This window comes from Ascaphus truei, chromosome 3 (assembly GCF_040206685.1).
Source record: "Ascaphus truei isolate aAscTru1 chromosome 3, aAscTru1.hap1, whole genome shotgun sequence".
Classification (NCBI taxonomy): Eukaryota; Metazoa; Chordata; class Amphibia; order Anura; family Ascaphidae; genus Ascaphus; species Ascaphus truei.
Genome location: NC_134485.1, coordinates 348,973,162 through 348,988,156, shown reverse-complemented (window position 1 = coordinate 348,988,156; position 14,995 = coordinate 348,973,162).

Genomic DNA, 14,995 nt, shown 5'->3' with positions numbered 1-14,995 from the left:
ATCTTTATGTTCTCATATAAACAGAAGATCGTAATCAGTACCAGACATCCAAAAGCTTGAAGTTAACCTTCAGAAACACTTAAACAGCCGTGGTGAATTGATTGACATAAACATATGAAAGTGAGCAATTTATATTACAGGGCAAATAATTTCTCTAAATGCACTCCCTTAAATCCTGTGAAATCCAGCTTTTTTTCACATTTATTATTTACTTTACCATCATTAACATTCCATCACACAGGTCTATCTCCAGGTATATCTCTTTCACCTGTATAAACCAAATTACCAGACTCAAGATATTAGACATTATTTACCATAAAATGGCTTGACTCAAGAGCAGGAGCACAGGACACACTGAGAGAGGGTGAGAGAGCAACATGGAATGGAATGTTTTTTCATTAATATCCCTTTAGTACAGTAGACTTAATTTAAATCTAGTTTTATTGATACGTTCATTAGATGGTCACTCATCATTGCTTCCAGGCACCAAACTAAACAATAACCAATTATAACTGCTTCTCTGCGAAGATATTTCCTTGCAGATTTCTCTCAATAAATTAAGGACATAGCAAAAAGTACAATAAAATATAGGTGGCCCAGTAAATAATACATATGGAAGAACAATCTTCAAAATCTCTTGGGACTGGTGAACAAATCTTTGTACCTCCCTATGTCTCTGGCACCAAAATAGAAACCATTTGTAAATTCATTTTGAGGTAAGGAATCGTCATTGCTACTGTATACCTTCAGCTATCCACAGAGCAGTCTCTACTCTATCTAACAATTTTATAGTTCATGTTGTCATAGAGAAGCACATATCATCCCACTGAAAACAGCTGTGTAACACATCAATACATTTTTAAGGAATAGCCCCTAGCAGTTAGGCTGGGATAGCATGACTAGGAGGGCGGGCCCCTACTGTATAGTGTAGTGGGTGGGGGTAAGCAAAAGGTCAGGGGTGGAGTGTTCGGGGGATTAAGTGTAGGGCAGTGTTTTTGCCTCCCATCTTGTAGCAGCAAGAGAAGTGGTCCCACCCTCCCTTCCTTGTTATGCATTTGACAAAAAAGAGGATAGAGACATATAAAGTGAAAATATGAAGTCAAAATGTTGAAATTCTTGTAAGTGGAGAAGTTGTATATTAAAAAAAAATAGTTGGAAAAAGTTTTTAACAATATTTTTTTTTAAATGTGGAAGTATGCTTTATGGTTTGTCATAGCTTGGTGTGTGGTTGCTTTAGTGTACATACTGGGCCCATAAAGACCCAGCTAGAAATTGGTGATCGGCCCGTGTTGGGCTACTGGTGTTGAGAGCGACACATTATGTGTAGTGATGCTTTATGGTTGCTGTGTCTGTAGTCTGACAGCAGCAGACGTCATTAGCCACAGCACCATTGAGGGCTCTCAACATAATTCGGTTAAGTATGGGGTTCAATATTATTTTGTGTTGAATGATAAATGAAAGCTGTGGCCTTATTCCTCCAGCACAGTGTCAGTGTCTTAGTTTTGCAGTAGGAGCACATCAGGCCTTCCTTAGTCTTGCTTTCTAGCTATTCAGTGTCACAGATCCTTACAATGCATTGTAGGCAAATGCTCAGGGTACAAAAAAGGTTTCAAATTGAAAAGGAAAAGGATAGAGAGGGCTAGAGAGCATGAGAGCGAGCGAGAGATAAATACCTACCATTTTTATAGCAATAATTAAATAAATATATATATCACTTTTAGACATTGCCATTGTTCCTAATTGGTTGAAATTGTTGTTGTTCTGAGGTCTGATTAACAGAGAAGAGCCTGATTAGTACCCCATATACATGTGACAACATTTGTATATGTGTACAGATGCAGCAGCCGTTATTCGAACATTTTACGCGTTGTATACCTCGGAATACCCATGTCATGGCGCGTGATTTCTTCCAACCTTACCGCGTGTGACTTGATTTTATCGAGTGCAGAAAATGGCATTTTAGTGCTCTGGTTTTTAAACACCTTCACAGTACTGTACACATTACAATACATTCATTTCTATCATGGATACGCGAAGAATTGCACCCAAAGAAATCACAATTCCATAGTCAGGAAATACTTAACTTCTAATAGGTGGCAAGTAAAGTTGCCAGGGTCACCATCCAGCTGCAAAAACTATTAAACAACAGCAAGAAGTTCACAGCACTCACAAGTCCCTTGTTAAGTAGCGTGACTAAGGACTTAATTTTCCAAAAGTCACCCCTTTTTTTATCATGTTTGTTACTTTGATTGAATAAATATATACCTTTTATATTCTCTATTGAGTGCTGCAAACTTCTTGCTGTTTTATGTGTTCATATGTATATTTAAGCCTCCCTGCCTTGTTCCTAGGGAGTGTACATCAGTATATGCTCAGGATGCATTACCTTGTTCATGGTGCAGGCTTTGTGTAATCTGTGCATTGGTACATAATGATCGACGACAGGAACTTTATTAATTCAAACAGCAGTTTCTTATGTGGTACGTACACTCACATGTACTGTAATATACAGAGGTCATCTTGTATTTCCAATAATGTGTCTTTTGCCTATGCTGTTTGCATGTCTTCCCTAGCTGCCCTCTATTAAGGTGCGGGTGCTTTGTATTAACCAGTCTGTCTATAGAATCCCTCTGCTCTATACTGCTGGTATTCCTTCATATCCATGGTGCCCCTAGCAGGCCTTGAACTACTGTACTCCTTCTGTGATCAACACACCTGTTAAGGGATGCTGCCACTACGTGACCTTCTGGGTGAGAGCCAGTGAAGGACCCACTGGTGGGGTGAGTCCAACAATGCTTAGGGGCTATGGCTCGGATAGCCATCCCTGGGCATATTTTGTCTCTCTGGATATCTTGGGAGTACTGCTAGAGCGTCTTGGTGGGAATCTAGCTAAACAGGGTGCTTTCCCTAACGGAAAACAATAAAAGGAAACCTATCCTATACAGATGCAGCAACGAGTATCCGAACACTTGCCTTTGAAAATCTGGGGCAATCTCCAAGTAATGCTGCAACATTCCTGTGACATTTCTGCAAACAGACTAATGGCCCATCGGATTAACACAGCGGGGGTCCCAGGCATTTTCATTCAGTTTGAATGGGACTGCCAGGGACCCCCGCTGTGTTAATCCGATGGGCCATTAGTCTGTCTACAGAAATGTTACAGCATTACTGGGTGATTGCCCCAGATTTTCAAAGGCAAGTGTTCGGATACTCAGTACATAGATGCTTAAAAAACTATACACATTGACATCCCTCCTCTTCACCCCCTTCTGGGATCTGATCTTCCAGAAGCGTCCCCCCTGTCTTTAAAGTCTAGCATGACTTCAATGTATCCAGACAGAAAGGTGGAGGGGCTTAACTTCTGCTGAATCACCCCAGCACCATGTGATGGAGAAAGGGCGTAATCTGTGTGAGCCCGCACAGATACATACATATATATATATATATATATGCGCACAAACGCCTGAACCTATCACCCCATAGAAGGGATGAGGGGACATGCTCAAGTCCAATAATGGTGAGTGAGGCTGGATACTTATGATGTTTGTTCATGAAATGTCTAGATAGACTATGTGCAACGTTACTACGAATAAAGTTTTGCCGTTGTTCGAGAAACCTAGTGCTGAGGGGGCGAATTGTACGGCCCACTTATTGTGGCCCACATAAGCAGGATATCATGTAGACAACATATGTAGACAGACAGTCAATCAGACCCTTGAAGAGAAAAAATGAGACACTTGTCCCCAGTGGTGCTACAAAAACGTTTGTGAACATAGTCAATGCATGAAGCCACTCAAATGTATGTAACAACAAAGTCCTGTAATGATCAAGAAACCAAGGAACCTTGAGTAATCCGGTGGTTTGTAAAGTAGAGCATATGTCAGCCAAGTAGATGTGGGGTGGGGCAGACTGCTAGATCAGTATGAACTTAATAGTGTAGATAACTGCGGGGTGAGGGGCAATACTGGTTGTCATCCGAATATCTATCACGTATATTTTATTTTTTATTATCCACTTTGATTTACTTATATGATTAATGTGGGAGCGCCGATCAATCTTTTTGGTGTGTGGTTTGTAAAGTAGAGCATTAAACCTCTCCTCCCCTACTGTGCATTGGATCTGGTTCATTAGTGAGTCCGGTGTGTACAAGTGGGAGCGTTTTTTCAACATGGAGAGACAGCCATTAAAGACACAACATGTTTAGCAATGGTCACTCGTTGATAAAGCTCCTTTGTGGAGAGAAACGCATTAGAGGACCCCTGTCTTGTATGTTTTTTGGCAAATATGCCTAATAAATAGTTTCCTTTTTTATACCTTCCTCCAGCCCTCTTCCAATTTTTGCAGTGCTCCATATTTCCCCCTTCTAAATCAGACCCTTGACTTTGTATGAGGAACTGGACAGAAAGGACACAAAAGAATCTGACGCAACCAGGTGTTTACAATGTAGGCACAGACTCCTGACACAGATGGAATTGGCAACAAAAAATGGTCCATATATTTGGACATGCTGCATGTCATCGACTCCCCCCCTACACAATGGGCCTACCTGGAGGATATGAAAGGCATTTGTGTACCTTTGTGAGGTGGTAGAAGGAGGGGATCCTCGGATGCTCTAAATAAAGGAACTTATACTCAGCTGTAGTGATGGCTCTCAATTCCTTAGCTTCTCCAAGATGTTTACGAAATGACATTTGGAAATCATAAGTGGGATCTTTTGGTAATTTTACATATGAGACAGTATCTTGAAGCAATCTAGTTGCTTCCTGAATGTATATGTCTCTTGGACCACAATTCCTCCCCTTTGTCAGCCGGCCTGATGATGATCTGGTCCAGATCCCTAAATTCTTTTAGGGCTGCCATATATATAGACATATAGATGTGGAGTGATACAAGTTTCCTTCACACATCACTTTGAGCAGGCGGGCCACAGCACAAATGTGACCGTGTTCCCGGGCAAGCGCGATCATGGCCCAGTGCAGAGGGAATTTCCCAGAAGGATTAAGGCAGCGGGGGTCCCTACTTCTGACTTCCGTCAAAAGCCTGTATGAGCTGAGCAGAGAGAGTAGAGAGAAGAGGTACCTCTCTCTGTGTCTCCCCGCTCATCTTTTACAGCAGATTGTGCTGTTTTTTTTTAAATTATTTCTAGTACATTGGATTGAAGCAGGGTCCCTGGAGCTGAACTGCATTAATTTCAGGTCCAGGGACCCCTGATTCCAGAGATAAAGGCTTCCGTATAAGGTGCCTTAATTCCTGCAAGTTTCAATCTCCCACATCACAGCCCTTGTGACCGGAACTTTTAAACTTGGAGGAGATTTCGGCACCCCTACTTGGGAAGCAATGGGTCCCCGGACCTGAAATTAATGAAGTTCTGCTACGGAAACCCCTTGCTTCAATACTATTTAATAAAAATAAACTAAAATCAAAGTGGCTAACCACTAAGGTAATAAAGGGGTTAAACAGAAACAGAGACCCCCGATGAGTTAATCCCTTCAATTTATTGGGATTTGGGGTTTGGGGAAACTGCGATTAGGTCATGGTCAGGTCCTGTTCAGCATTAGCAAACAGAAGGAGCGGTGCACTGAGGTGAGTAGGTAAGACAAAAACGCAGCACTAACAAAAACGGCTATTAATTGAAAAAATGGACAAACATCACAATACTAGAAACCTCTGACACGTTTCATCCCACAAGGGACTTTGTCAAAGAGTGAGTGGTAAACCGTCTGCATGCTCCTCTATATACTACCAACTATACTGTGCTAGGCTAACCACAAGACTTTTCCTGAGCCGCATGGACTAATCTACTGACGTGATTGGAATCATAGCCTGTCGGTCTGAATTGCCAGAGGGACGATACTTCGTGGTGCACCGGTAGCAGTGAAGAATGATGTCATGAAACAAACGGGTGGCGAGCAGATACATGTTGGCGCATGGGTTAACCCATACAATGCTTTTAATGCATTGACAAATTGTGAGCGTGCATTTGTCTTGTCATTCCTTATTAAAACTTTGTATTTGGATTTTACACATGGATCGGGCGCTTTTTCTCTTTTTTTCCCCTCTTTGTTCATATATATATATGTATATATATATATATATATGACAAGCAAAAAAAGAGAAGAAAAAAAGAAAAAAGCAGCGCCTCTATTAAGCTAGATCAGTAAAGTGCATATACTAAGTAAAATATAATTAAATTAATTATAAATAGACAGTATAAACTATATGGTGAAATATAATGAGTAGCACAGATCAATAAAACTGTAAACCATAAACATATAAAATGAATGTATAAATACACAAACATATATATCCAAAACAAAAGAAAAGAAAAAAACCAGTCCTCAAAAATAAGTCCAATATTGATGTGGGTTCCGGTATGGAGGGTCTCCGGCAGCTCTCAGTGTGGACAAACCACGTCCACAGTGAATCTAAGGGAAAAAAGGAAGAGAGAGCGCACGCCCATAGCGTAAAATTGTATTTTAATGCGGGGAGAGGGAAAGGGGGGTAAAAAATGCACTCACAAGGGTACAATAAAATCTAGCATTGCGTGATATAATCATCACCATCCGGTAAGTATCTGCAGCGTCTTGGGGCAGTCCCAGTCTTGCAGGTCAGGATCGTAGTCCCAACAGATGTCCAGGGCAGATGGTATTCAATACAATTGCATTAGAGTCCTGGAAGATGGCTCCGTGTAGTAAGGGCTTTTGCAGCAGTTGCGCATGGATCAGTCCGTTCCAGCGCTCGGTGATGACGTCAGTGTCAATGCGTCTGACGTCATCACCGAGCGCTGGACGGACTGATCCATGCGCAACTGCTGCAGAAGCCCTTACTACACGGAGCCATCTTCCAGGACTCTAATGCAATTGTATTGAATACCATCTGCCCTGGACATCTGTTGGGACTACGATCCTGACCTGCAAGACTGGGACTGCCCCAAGACGCTGCAGATACTTACCGGATGGTGGTGATTATATCACGCAATGCTAGATTTTATTGTACCCTTGTGAGTGCATTTTTTACCCCCTTTTCCCCCTCCCCTCATTAAAATACAATTTTACGCTATGGGCGTGCACTCTCTCTTCCTTTTTTCCCATATATATATATATATATAAACCATACAATACCGGTTGAAGCACGACATCAAGGGACCGCACACAGGTAAGTTGATTACAAATTCTTTGTATTGAAAAAGAGACACAAAAAATCGACTGCTATAGTGGCTTATCATGCCTATATTATATGGGTATGATGTACCACTGTGTCAATCAATGGGTAGAGGATGGGTATAGTGGCCCTTGGGTGTGTGGTTAGGCCTCCCGGGTGGGTAGCGGGGGAGGGTGGGTTAACCTCTTAATTACTATAGCGATTATTAATCGATAAGGTGATTAAGGGTTTAGGGGCCATTAGATTGATAATAGTCATTTTGCTCATTACCATGCTGTATGTGTTAGGGGGGATTGAAATGGGAGAGGGGGTTTGGCCCAGTATTAAAGGGGTTACACCCCATTTGGCCACCCCCTGCTCTCACTTGGGAAGTAAGGAGTTAACTGGACTGCGGTCCAGCAATGTGTTTTTCCCCTGCATCAGCAACCAAATGTATGTTCCCCTGTAAATGTGTATTGTTCCCATTCCAGTGTTTGCACCAACACATACACTGGGATTAATGCGGGAGGGAATGGGGTTAATGTTAGTTCAGTGTTTATAGCCCTTTGTTCCCTTTTCCCGCCTTTTCAGGCTCCATTTTGCAGCTCTCCATAAGTCGCCATTGCAGCCCTATGCAACCTTATGGAGATTCCAGCGATTTGGGCCTGTTTCGGTAGAAGACCTGCAGGTGGCGCCCGAGAGGAGGAGCGGCGGTAACCCATTGTAAGTCAAAGGAGCCATCCATTTCAATGGGGATTCCTTGACCCTGACCTCCAGGAACGGGTTGGCAGCCATCCAAACCGCACAGAGCTTTGATCACACTGAGTTCAAGTTCAACTACAATTGACGTGGGAAACTTAGGTTCTAGGGCACCCAGAAATAAAGTTTTTTTTGCCCCTAGACCCTAGGAACCCCCACACACGACCACCATCGGGTCTGAGAATTATGGACCCCCGTAAAGGGTCGCGCTCACCAACGGGGGTCGTCCCATTGAGTCCCATGGTGGCGCCGGCCCATGCATTCCATATGGCAGCGCCGGCCATTGATTCCAATGGGAGAAAGCCGCGTGGCTTTAAAACGGCTAAGTCCAAAAGTGTAAAATGTGTAAGCCCATACCTCCGGTTCTTTGAGAACCAGAGGGCTGGGATTTGGGTTGCATGTAGTCACTGTTCCGGCATGACTGCATGGCCATTTCCAGCCCTCTCCAAACAACCAGATGGTGTATGGGCAAATGTAAAGAATTGTGGTTTTCCTATAGACTTCAATGGCGGAGTTGCTCCATTGAAAGTCTATAGCGGCGGAGCCCATAGACTTCAATGGCGGAGTTACCCCATTGAAAGACTATAGCGGCGGAACCCATTGACTTCAACGGCGGAGTTGCTCCATTGAAAGCCTATAGCGGCGGAGCCTGTTGATTTCAATGGGAGAGTGAGAAACCGAGATTTATTGTTAGAGCGGAGAATCCTGCATTAAGTAATTAGAGATTCTAACTTGTTTTTTGTATCTCTGGTTATGGGGGTGGCAGAAAGCTGAAACTTGGCCACCATGGACAGTCACTTCCGGCATGAGGGACTGGCAAGTTTTAGCCCACTCGGACCCACAGAACAGATTATTTTAATATGTGAAATATTAAAAAGTGAATTGTGTTTTGGGTCTGGTATAAAAACTTAGAGCCCATATGGTATGGTAATGCTCAGGATGGCAGACAAGTGGTCTATCATAAGCCCCTGATCAAAGACTCCCCCACCCTGCTTGTGTATGCGAGCACAATGGAAAGCAGGACATGGGTACTTGATGTTAAGTGTGGTAATTCACACCTTAGGACAAAGGGGTTCCTGGCCAAGCCAGACTTTAAGACACCACGCTTGTGGGCGGGGGGCTAGGGAAAAAAGCCCCTGATTAGAATAATACCCACCCTGTGGGCAGGTATTACGGTGCCCCTCAAGTCAGGTGGAAATGAGAGATTGGGTGCAGGTAATTGTTCTACAATGACCTACACTCAATTATAAGGTATAGTACTGGAATTACATATAAACCAGTGTCAATCCTATACTCAGTTGTCTTCGTGTCTTTTCGTGATGTCTTCATCTGAACCTGTATTGTGGAAGGAATTGCCAATCCTGTATCCTGATTGCTTTCTTGTCCAACCGTTAAGTAAGTGTCTATATTTTGCCTGTTATTTGTATATCTTGTGTGTTCACCTTCTTTAAGGAATAAACTATATTTATTATATCTAAGTCGTGTTCAATTCAACCCAGATATTTTGGTGTTTATTATTATAACCTATCACTAGCTACCGTGACAGGGATGTTGGGGGTAGAGGATGCGGGTATTAGTGTTGTTGTGTTTTTTAATGTTTATTGTGGGTAGCGAGGATGGGTGAAGGTGGTATTTGGCCCTTGGAGGGTGTGTATACCTACCGGGTGGGTAGTGGGGGGGGTGGGGGGGTTAACCCCTTCATTACCTTAGCAAGGCCTAAATACCCACCAAGGGCCAAATACCACCTTCACCCACCCCCGCTACCCACAATAAACATGGCACTGGTAGTTAACCCCTTTGTTGCCTTAGCGATTAGCCGCTATGGTAATGAATTTGCCTGTAAATGTATTTTTATTGCATGGTATTCGTGCTGGGTGCCTCCGGTGCTGATATCAATGGGTATCAGCTCCGGTGACTTCCAACATCAATCCGCTGCAGGAAAAAGTATATATTTTTCTGTTCTCTCTTTTTTTTGCCTTCTCAGCAGCTTCTCCCCAGCCTCACGCCAACTTTTCCTGGCGTGAGGATTCAGGGAGAAACTCGCCATTCTATATCCACGATTTGCCTCGATAAACTAATTAAGGCTATTAGAATTTCATGAGTTTCAAAACCTGCCGATAAGTTGCTTATCACCGCTCATCCTGCAATGTGTTTTGGACGGCAGAAAAAAATGGCGATTCATGCCTTTACACCCATTTATTGAGGCTTACTGAATAGCAGAAGGCATTTTGTCCGAAAAGGCCTCGATAAGAGGCTTATCAAAGCTTTTAGAATAGGCCCCTTTGAGTAGACATCCATGGGAATTCTATATCTTCAGGAGATATATAGAGAGAAAGCCAGTCCCATTGATAATAATCTAAAAATGTCACAATTGCCAATTATAAAACCATGGGTATATCCTAAAAAAAGTGTGAGCATTAAAACATAATCTTATAAATGTTTATATAGCACTATGAGATTGAACAGCTCTAATCGCCTTAGCAGGCCATCATGTCTAACTAACATAGAAAAATCATTATGATAGAGCATGGTAATCACTATGAAAAAAACACTCCTGTTGAGTCCAAAATCCTAACAAATGTATGTGTGCCCCATAGATCTAAGTTTTGACTGTTATTTAATAGTGGAAATGTCACTGAATGGGATACGTGTAAATATATGTAGCCCAGTGCCCCTGGCTATGTGTTTTCTGGCCCTGACATAATTCGTCCTGGTAGGAGCAGGCAGTGTTGGGGTTAAATTCCTCTCACATGTGCCAGCATGTGTGAGGATTCGGGGATCGCGTCCCTTGTGGCGCGGTTCCTCCTCTCTACATACCAGTATCTCTCTCTCTCCTAGTCTCTCTCCTTCTTTTGTTCCAGTTCCTGAAGCACGTGACCCCATGCAGCTGGGAACTCACCAGTTGTCCTTTACAGAAAAGCAGCGCTGGAGAAGCGAGGGGCTATGTCTTTATTGTGGCCTAGCCGGTCATTTGGCATACCGCTGTCCTACGCGTCCGGGAGAACACCAGCGGTCTATAAGGAATGATGGAATTTATTTGGGTACCATATCTTCTTGTCCTCCTTCCAAGGAAAATATGCCAAAAAGGATCCTTCTGCCTATCAAAATGGAGGGTACGGACTTTCATACTTCTGCACTTGCCATTGTCGACTCTGGGTCTGGAGGAAACTTCGTGGATCAGAATTTTGATATAAAACACCGGATTCCACTGCTTAGGAAGTCCATTCCCATAGGACTCGAAGCAATAGATGGCCGTCCACTTCAACCTGCCTTCATCTGCCTGGAGACAGTGATACTCACTCTTTCTACCAAGGATGGACACAAGTAACAAATCTCGTTGGATGTCATTCATTCACCATCGGTGCAGGTAATCTTGGGTCTTCCCTGGTTACAATTGCATAATCCTGTAGTTGACTGGACAGATAAACTGCCTATACGATGGCCTGGTGCATGTCATATTCCTTGTGCTCCCCCTCCACTTTCTCTTGCCAGTTTAAAAACTGCTGATACCGTTGTCAGGAATCCACTCCTGGCTTTTCTCGTGGCCTTGCAGGGTGCTGTTGTTCCCACAAATTCCCTCTTTGCAATCAACAGCAGCTGTGTGGGCTATCACTGCAACCTAGCCTTGTACTCACTCATTGGAGCAGTGCCCTCACACTCTCCTCCGGGGATTGGCCCGCTGGCCTTTAAGTACTGCATTCCCACAATCCTTCTCTGCCGAGCATAATCCTTCTTGGATGTTCACTGTGTTTGCCACAGACACCTGTTTGGCCGCCTTGTTGCTGTTTCCATGTTCATGTTCATGTTCCTTGTTCCTAGTTCCTGTTCCTAGTTCCTGGTTCTTGGGGCCTGCTGCTCTCTCTCCATTGCAGAGGCGTGTCCTGGTTCCTGTGCTGAAGCGGTGGATCTCCAGCGTTTACTTCAGCTCCCTGTTTCCTGAGGCCTGCTGCCCTTCCCTTAGCAGAGGCCTGCCTACTGGTTCCTGAGGCCTGCTGCTCCCTCTTCATTGCAGAGGCCGTGTCCTGGTTCCTGTGCTGAAGCGGAGTATCTCCAGCATTTACTTCAGCTCCCTGTTTCCTGAGGCCTGCTGCCCTTCCCTTAGCAGAGGCCGGTCTACTAGTCCTGAGATCTGTAGCTCTCTCCTTACACAGGCTCATTCTGGACTCCTGCGTTGAAGCATTGGTTTACCAGTGCTGTCTGGCGGTGTGCCCACTCCGGTCTGCCTAGCTCTTCCGGAGACTGGTACCATGGGCCATGGTCGCCGCACGCGCAGAACCCACTCCCACCCTGCAGCTACTATGCTGAAGCGGGACCTAGTTGACTTCCTGTTACCGAAACTCCGTTTCGATAACGTTCACCCTGATGTCTCCTATCCTGACCCTGGCTCATCCACTGACTATGCTGCTCTCTCCAGTCTCGACCCTGCTATGTACAACTACAAACTACGCAATCTGGACCGGTCTAAGGTCGGCGATTTCATAACCCAGCCTAAGCCACGCGGTCTGGCCCCGGTTTGTGGCGAGCACAACCGTGACAACTGTTAAGGGCCCACTCCCTGAGGCTTATATTGCATTTGTTGACGTCTTCGATAAAGTTAGCTCTGAAGTCCTTCCCCCGCATCGTCCCTTCGATTGTCCCATTTATTTCATCCCTGGTGCTATTCTCCCAAAAGGCAGATCCTATCCCTTGTCCATTCCAGAATCCTGTGCTATGTCAGAGTAAATACAAGAGAACTTAAAGAAGGGATTTATAAGAAACTCCACCTCACCTGCTGGGGCAGGCTTCTTCTTTGTGAAAAAGAAAGATGGGTCTCTCCGCCCCTGCATTGATTATAGAGGTTTAAATAAGATCACCCAGAAGAACCGGTATCCCTTAGCACTCATCTCAGAACTGTTCGACCGCTTACAAGGTGCATCCATTTTCTCCAAACTTGACCTCTGCGGTGCTTACAACCTTATATGCATCAGGGAAGGAGACGAATGGAAAAAAGCTTTTAACACCCGCGATGGCAAGTATGAGTATCTAGTAATGCCATTTGGACTCTTTAACGCTCCTGCGGTCTTTCAAGAATTTGTCAGTGAGATTTTTTGTGATGTTCTCAATTTGTTTGTCATTGTGTATCTTGACGATATTCTCATTTTTTCTAAATCCCTGCCGGAACATATTCAGCATACCAAACTGGTACTCTCTCGTCTTCGTCAGAATCATCTTTATGCCAAGATGGAGAAATGTATGTTTCATCAAAGTTCTACTTCCTTCCTGGGCTATATAATCTCCGAGAAAGGATTCGCCATGGACCCTGAGAAATTAAAAGCAGTAATGGATTGGCCCCAACCTACGTCGCTTAAAGCCATCCAGCGATTTCTTGGCTTCGCCAATTATTATCGTAAATGTATCCATGGATTCTCCACTCTTGTGGCTCCTATTACCACCCTGACCAAGAAAGTGCCGATCCTTCCTCTTGGTCTCCAGAGGCCTGTTCGGCTTTTGAATCCCCGAAGAAAGACTTCACGTCCGCCCCTATTCTGCATCACCCCGACCCGTCTCTTCCTTTCACATTGGAGGTCGATGCCTCAGACGTTGCAGCAGGGACTGCGCTCTCTCAAATACGTTCTCCCTAAGATCACCTACATCCATGCAGGTATTTCTCCAAAAAGATTTCTCCTGCAGAGATCAACTATGACGTTGGCAATAGAGAACTTTTAGCAATTAAGGTGGCACTCCAAGAATGGCGACATCTGCTCGAAGGTATCGAAAAACCTATTCTTATTCTTACCGATCACAAGAATTTATTGTTCATTGAGGGCGCTTGACGCATTGGTTCCCATCAAGCTCACTGGGCCTTATTCTTCTCAAGATTTAATTATGTAATTTCTTATATTCCTCGTACTAATAACTTAAAGGCCGATGCATTGTCTCATCAATTCCTTTCAGAGGACAAGTCAGACAAAGTTCCCGAAACCATTCTCCCTTCTAAACTCATCATTGCTGCTAACTCTTTCGACATCTTGGAAAAGATTCTGGAAACATAGACGCAGGTGCCTGAAGGACTGAAGGTTCCTGAGGGCTGTCTTTATGCGGCAACCAAATTCCGTCGAAAGATTCTCGAGTAAGGTCATGCTTCCAAATCAGCCGGTCACCCTGGGATCCGAAGAACCACCGACTTAATCAGACGTACCTTCTGGTGGCCCGAGATGTTGAGCGACATTAAGGAATTCGTTTCATCCTGTTCAGTCTGTGCTCGGAATAAGGAATAAGTCCGGTCGACAAAAGCCTGCTGGACTGCTACATCCGCTTCCCGTTCCGGAACGCCCCTGGTCCCACTTATCAATGGATTTCATAGTGGAGCTACCTATTTCAAATGGTATGAATACCATCCTTGTCATCGTGGATCGTTTTTCGAAGCAGGCCCATTTCATACCCCTCAAGGGCCTTCCCAATTCTGCTACTCTTGCTGAGGTCTATATCAAGGAGATTTTTCGTATACATGGGGTTCCCGTTTCTATCGTATCCAACCGGGGATCACAATTTGTGTCAAAATTTTGGCTTGCGTTTTTTAAAGAATCAATATTTCAGTTCTTTTTTCTTCTGGGTACCAAACGCAAACGAATGGACAGACAGAAAGGGTAAACCAATCATTAGAACAGTATCTTAGATGTTTTGTTTCTGAGACTCAAGACAATTGTGCTGACCTTGGGCTGAGTTTGCACATAATTCTCTCAGAAATGAGCCCACCCAAGAGTCGCCCTTTTTCATCAATTATGGCTATCACCCTAATTCTCTTCCTTTAACTTCTATCATTGCTGGAGTTCCAGCCGCTGATGCTAGAGTCAACGCTCTTCAAGACTCTTGGAGTAGGATCCAGAAAACTCTTCAAGTATCCGTTCAGAGACAAAAGATCCAGGCGGATCGGCATCGTGTAGAGGCGCCCAGGTTCAAGCCAGGAGACAAGTTATGGCTCTCTTCAAAAATCATCAGATTCAAGACTCCTACCTTAAAATTGGCTCCCAGATTCCTGGGACCCTTCAAGATCCTGGAACAGATTAATCCTGTAGCGTACCACCTTGATTTGCCTCCATCTATGAAGATACCATCG